General features: G+C 33.0%; 1 pseudogene; it reads right to left on the bottom strand.

Annotated features, from left to right (window-relative positions):
* LOC104758731 lies at positions 1,258-2,407 on the bottom strand (annotated as a pseudogene).

Consider the following 6,000-nt stretch of genomic DNA (forward strand, 5'->3'; position numbering starts at 1 on the left):
GGAGTTTAGAAATTCTTCTCTCAAAGAGTTCAGATCTCTCTCAAATAGCTCTCCAAAAATATCTCAGGGTTGCAGGAAAAATAAAATTTGATAGAATAAAACTTAAAGGTTTGGAAAATCTAAAAACTATATATATATATATATATATGTATGTCCTAAAACACGTCAGGGACTAGTTTTGCAAATATGGAAAACTTCGGGCAACTTTGTAAAACTTCCAAATTTGGCTCTCTCGTCGGTTTGGACTGGGTGTCGATCGATGCTAAGGCAGTGTCGATCGACACCATCTCCTCTGATCGATTCCAAGTTGATTTCTTGCGGATTATTGCTCCAAACTGATCCAGATTGCTCCACTTTGCTCCTTTCATGCCAAAATCCAAAAAACCTGTAAAGACTCAAAAACATCCTAGAAAACAAATCAAAAGACACTAAAAGACTCTTTATATCATGGTTAAAAACCACAAAAACCATGATATATCAGGTATTGACTCACGACTCGTTAACCACAAGGGCCAACTGGGTATTATGCAGTGTTCAAACCCCAGTAGAATTGATGGACACGCTACAAGTTTTTGTTTGTGGCTTCTTCAAGGAGGAGGTATCCAATGGACCAAGCATATCTCCCAGTTGCCTTTTTTGTGGTGGGACCTTGTTGGAGAGACTGAGTTGTGCATAGTTGGAATCAGGGCAGGTACATGTGAACTTGTCTTGTCACCGCGGTTTCTATCAGACCGGTCTATCTATCTTCTCTACTTCGATCTCGAGCGAAACATTGTTACAAGAGTTAGAATCCAAGGTTTTGAAGGGTTTAACTCTAATCCATTACTAGCTTGCTGCTTCTTAGACTATGTGGAAAATCTGAAGCTTATATAAGGGTTTTTGCTTTGTTTTGGCTTTAGACTTTGTAGCACTAGCATGAGTCATAATGGAATGTTGTTATCCAAACAGGATACACGTTATATTATTACACGAACACGTTTAGAAGGAATTACATGTTGAAAATCATATGGTAATAAGCAACTAAGAAGTGGGTTCATGGAAGGCTCATCGAAGTTACAGAAGCAGCCTAACTTCTTCTATCAACTGGACATGAGGTAATGTGATGTTATAGCGATTTAGCATAGAAAAAGGCATGTTTCAATTACTAGTGATTCAAAATATTTTCGATTATTAAAGAATTATAACAATCGGAAATCAACATTAGAATCATAACTCATAACAAAAACAAATAAGGGAAATAGTAAAAGAAGTAAACACTTACATCAGCTTCACATCCTCCACAAAGTTTGGAAATGTTTGAACTTCATGATACACAACATAATCAAGTCCTGGAACTTGAACACTTACGCTTGTGATAATGTTTTTCTCGAGGTTGTAATAGAGAATGTATAAAGAATTCTGTGAATATATTCGATACAATACAACCTCGCCACTACCAATCATTCCAGCGGAGAACACTGATTTTATTCGGGTTGGATGCATCACTTCGGGCATTTTGTAGAAATGGTCTGACCATTTATGTTCCTCGGCATTCTCTAAAACCCACAAATCAAAATAATTAGAGTAAATATCACAATGAATAATACCTAATTTACTACCCTTGTAGTTTATCAGAATCAAAGGTCTGAAGATCTTTGCTGCCAAGTAATGATCAATGTTGACAAAACTGAACTTCTCAGACTTAACATCAAAGCAAACGATGGAACGTTTTTGGTCAATGATTGCTTGATAATACAAAACACCATTGATGCATATTCCATCATCTTCATGAGGTTCATGAGGTGTGCAACATTGGATCTTTCTCCAAGAAAGGTTTCCAGTCCCTAATGTCAGAACTTGATACTCGTGTGAGCCGTCACAAGACAACCAGGTCATACACATGACCTTGAACTGCTTTCCAATCGGATCATAACCAAAGTAATTTTTTTTCCCTTGACGTATGAATCGCCTCTCTTGTCACTTCAGGTGTTCTTACGTACTCTCCTGTGATAGGATTAGAAATCACCGCATATATATAATCCTCTCCAATATACTGACGACAGACCAAACCATTGACCGGAGGACATATTTTACTACAGTAATTTGTGGCTGACCTTGTGTGAAGAGTGGCTACAAGAGATTGATACTTATCTGGATTTTGAGGCTGAGGTGAAGAAGAGATGAACATATTCTGTCCGTAGAGCCCATTTTTAACGATGAAAAGGAACCTTGGTGTAGCCGGAGACTTGATCGGGATCAACAGATTGTAATTTGGACGGCGAATGATGGACGACCAGAGCTTTGATACGCAACGACACTGAGCCATAGACTTCACCGGGAGTCTCGACAAGATTCTGATGACGAGATCAACAGGAATCAGATCAAAGACCGAATCATCTCCGGCGACGTGTTGCTTCGTTTTTGTCATGGCAATGGACTAAAAAAACCCTAGACTGTGAACCAAAGTAAGCGGCTCTTTCAAGTCATGGCAATGGACTAAAAAAAACCTAGACTGTGAACCAAGGTAACTAATTAAAGCGGCTATATTGGGCTTTTTAGGACCAAAATATACTCACTAATTATAGGCATCATAGAAAGAGTTTAGCTTATTTGGCGTTGAGCATACATCTTCTTCCCTTAGTAAAACAATTTACCATAGCTTTTTTTTGATATGTAGCTGGATTCATTCATTCAGCCATTGAAGGGAAATTATTAATTTTGTAGATATGTAATTTTTAGGTGTTTTTAGCCATGATATAAGTCTTATTTATAGAGTCTTTTTGGTATTTTTAGAATCTTTTGAGTTTTTATAGGATTTAGCATGGATGGAAGCATAATGGAGCTAAATAGGAGGATTTGGAGCTTAATCAAGCATTGAGGCTGAGCTGTAGAGTTGGGAGACGAATTCAGAGATCAGCATCGGTCGATGCAAGTGATGGTGTCGATCGATGCAGAGCCAAAAAAAGAAATTGGAAGTTTTCCCACAAGTTTTGAAGATTTACAAAGCTGCCCCAAAATTTTTCATATTTGCATCATTAGTCTCTGGACGTGTTTAGGAATATAAATAGGATTTTTGGGTCATTGTTTAGATCTAAACTTTATTTTTCCTTGCAACTTTTGAGAGCAAAACACTGAGAGATTTTTAGAGAGCTTTTGGAGAGAAGTTTCATAACTCCTTTACTTTTTCCTCTTAAACTACAAGAAAACATTGTTGATTCCGACCAAATCTCCGACCAATTTATTAGTCAGTAATTTTTACGACCAATTTCCAACTGTTAATTGACAAATATAAAATTCGGTTGTAAATCGGTCGGTAATTTCCAACCTTTTTAAATGATTGGAAATCGGTCGGTCAATTTCGACTGATATATCCGTCAGTATTTACCGACCGTTTTCTGACCAATTTTCCAACTGCTTTTAATTTTTGGTCGAGAATTGGTCAGTAATTTCCAACCTTTCAAAACGATTGGAAATCGGTCGGTAATTTCCGACGAAATCTCAAACAAATATATCCGTCGATTTTTACCAACCGTTTTCCTACCAAAATTATTCTAACAACCCTAATTAAAGGCAACCCTCATCCTCTCTATATTTTCATTCTTTATCTTTTTTACGCTATCTCTTCGTTCTTCATCTTCTCTGACCAAAATCTCTTTTTTTTTTCTAACCAAAATCTTTCAAAGCAGATGAATCAATTGATGTTACTGAAGAGGAGGAAGAAAAGTCTCGCAGATCCAAGCCAGCTTAGGTTATTTTTTCTTCCATCATAGATGTTTAAATATTTAGATTCTTTGAATTGATTTCAATTTTGTTAATTTCATAAGAACACCAGTTTAATTAGGGTTTTCAGTTACATTTATTTTGATGCTCTACTTAGAGAATCCAAATTAGAAACTTTGATTTTAAAATCAAAATTAGGGTTTCAAAATGAATTGGATTTTTTTTTTCCAGATCTATGGTTTAGTTTTTTTTTTGTTTACTAGGTTTGAACCCGCGGTACACCGCGGGACAAAAATTTATAGATTATATATATTTTTTATGTTCTTTACTTAAGAGTTTGTTTATTAATTTTGATACTATTTATGTGATTTTAATAATATGTTAATTTTTAATACTATTATTAGTGGATATGTTTTAAAAATTAAATATGTTAGTTACTTATATTTACTCATTATTTTAGTTACATATTAATAAATTGATTGGAACCTTTAGTACACCGCATGATAAATAATTTATTGCGATAATAATTTTTAGTTTATTCAGTTTTCAAATTTACAATATAATTTTGTAATTAGTTTAGTTCATATTATTATTTATATAATTTAAAATTATATACATGTTTTTAGTGATTGTATTTTCTAGCAAATGTGTGAATTTATATTAATGTATTAAAATGATTTTAGTGTAGTAAGTTCGGACAGACCAATACTTGTTATCCGTATTTAACCATTTTGAAGAATAATAATACCAATAAATGAATAAATATTATTTCATTTACTCATGGTAAAAACCTAGCATCGGGGATTGATTTTTTACTATATGTCCTGTTACTCGACCCGTTACACCCAAATTATTACCTAACTCGTAAGTACAATTTTATTAATATAATATAATTGATCAGTATTTTATTTTGATGTAGTGTATTCAATATACAAACATATATCTAATTTATATTATTTATACATAATGGAATAAGAGAAATAATAGATAGAATTTTTATCATTATTTATAGTTTCATTTTGTAAAAACATAATATATTGTAAAAAAGCATTTCAGTAAAAAGTGTGTTACATGAATATGTGAAATCTTTGAATTTGTGAATAAGGATGTAAGTAACATAATGTAGTGTGCATTATTAATATAACTTCATACAGTTTTAAATTTGGTTGTAAATGTGTATTTTCCTAGTTTGGAATAGTTCTATATTTTGTTTTGGTAGAAAAAGTTGTGTAGCATTTATAGATTACCTTTTTTTTTTTTTAAACTCTACTTTAAAAGTGAAGTAAAGTATAATTATGTATTTTTTAATTATTATTTTTATGGAGTTCCATGTCAAATATATGACTAATGACGACTATGTGTTGTACATGATCGACTCTGCCTCCACAAGGTTAATCTTTCGGTTATTGGGCTTGCTCTTGCATGGGTTTTGCCCTTTATTTTTATTTTGTTATTTATGTTTCTATCTTAATAAAAACGAAACAGAAAAAATAATTTAACTAAAAACCCTGTTAAAAAAGACTGTAAATGACATCTTCTTAGTTACTATCGAAGAAACAATTTCTTGTCGGCAACACACACCCGTCTCTTGTTTGAATATTTTTTTTTTTATTTGCGAAATAATTAACAATAAAATGAAGAAGCGCACTTGACTCATCTCCATGGACCCGTGAAACAAAGCCGCTTCAATTTGATTTGATGTATGAATAAATTGTTCCGGTGTCAGCATCTACATTAGGGTCTTCTTCCTTGGACTCACGCTTGATTCTCCGGGAAATAGTCGATCCAAGAGACAAAGCCATTGAATTGAACACTACAAACTTCGATTTAATTCTTAAAGACACCAGCAAAGGTAAATTAGTTTATAAAATTTATGTTTCTGCAATAGAATTTTGGATAGTATGGTCAAATTTTTGTGATCTTTCTTTGATTGGTCTTGGATGATAAGTTAAGAAAATTGGCAAAGTACTAACTCTGCAAAAAAATGCACTCACATTAGTAAAAACAACCCTTCTGGAAATAAAAGAAAAACCAAATTATTCATTAGATGATCGTGATCAAGCACGAATACGCCAACATGAAAAAAAAAAAAAATTATATTATAAAGTTCAGAAAGCAACAATTAAAACCAAATAAAAAAAGCCTTGTATTTCTTCTCACTCATCCATCTACTAATTCTTTATCTTGCAATAATCTTTCTTTTTTTTGTTTTTGTTAAAAATAATCTAGTTTTTCCTTCATCAACCTTATCACCCTTCACGCTTTCAGTCTTCAGTTTAATCGCTTCATTCATCATTTGAG

Source organism: Camelina sativa, chromosome 17 (assembly GCF_000633955.1).
Source record: "Camelina sativa cultivar DH55 chromosome 17, Cs, whole genome shotgun sequence".
Classification (NCBI taxonomy): domain Eukaryota; kingdom Viridiplantae; phylum Streptophyta; class Magnoliopsida; order Brassicales; family Brassicaceae; genus Camelina; species Camelina sativa.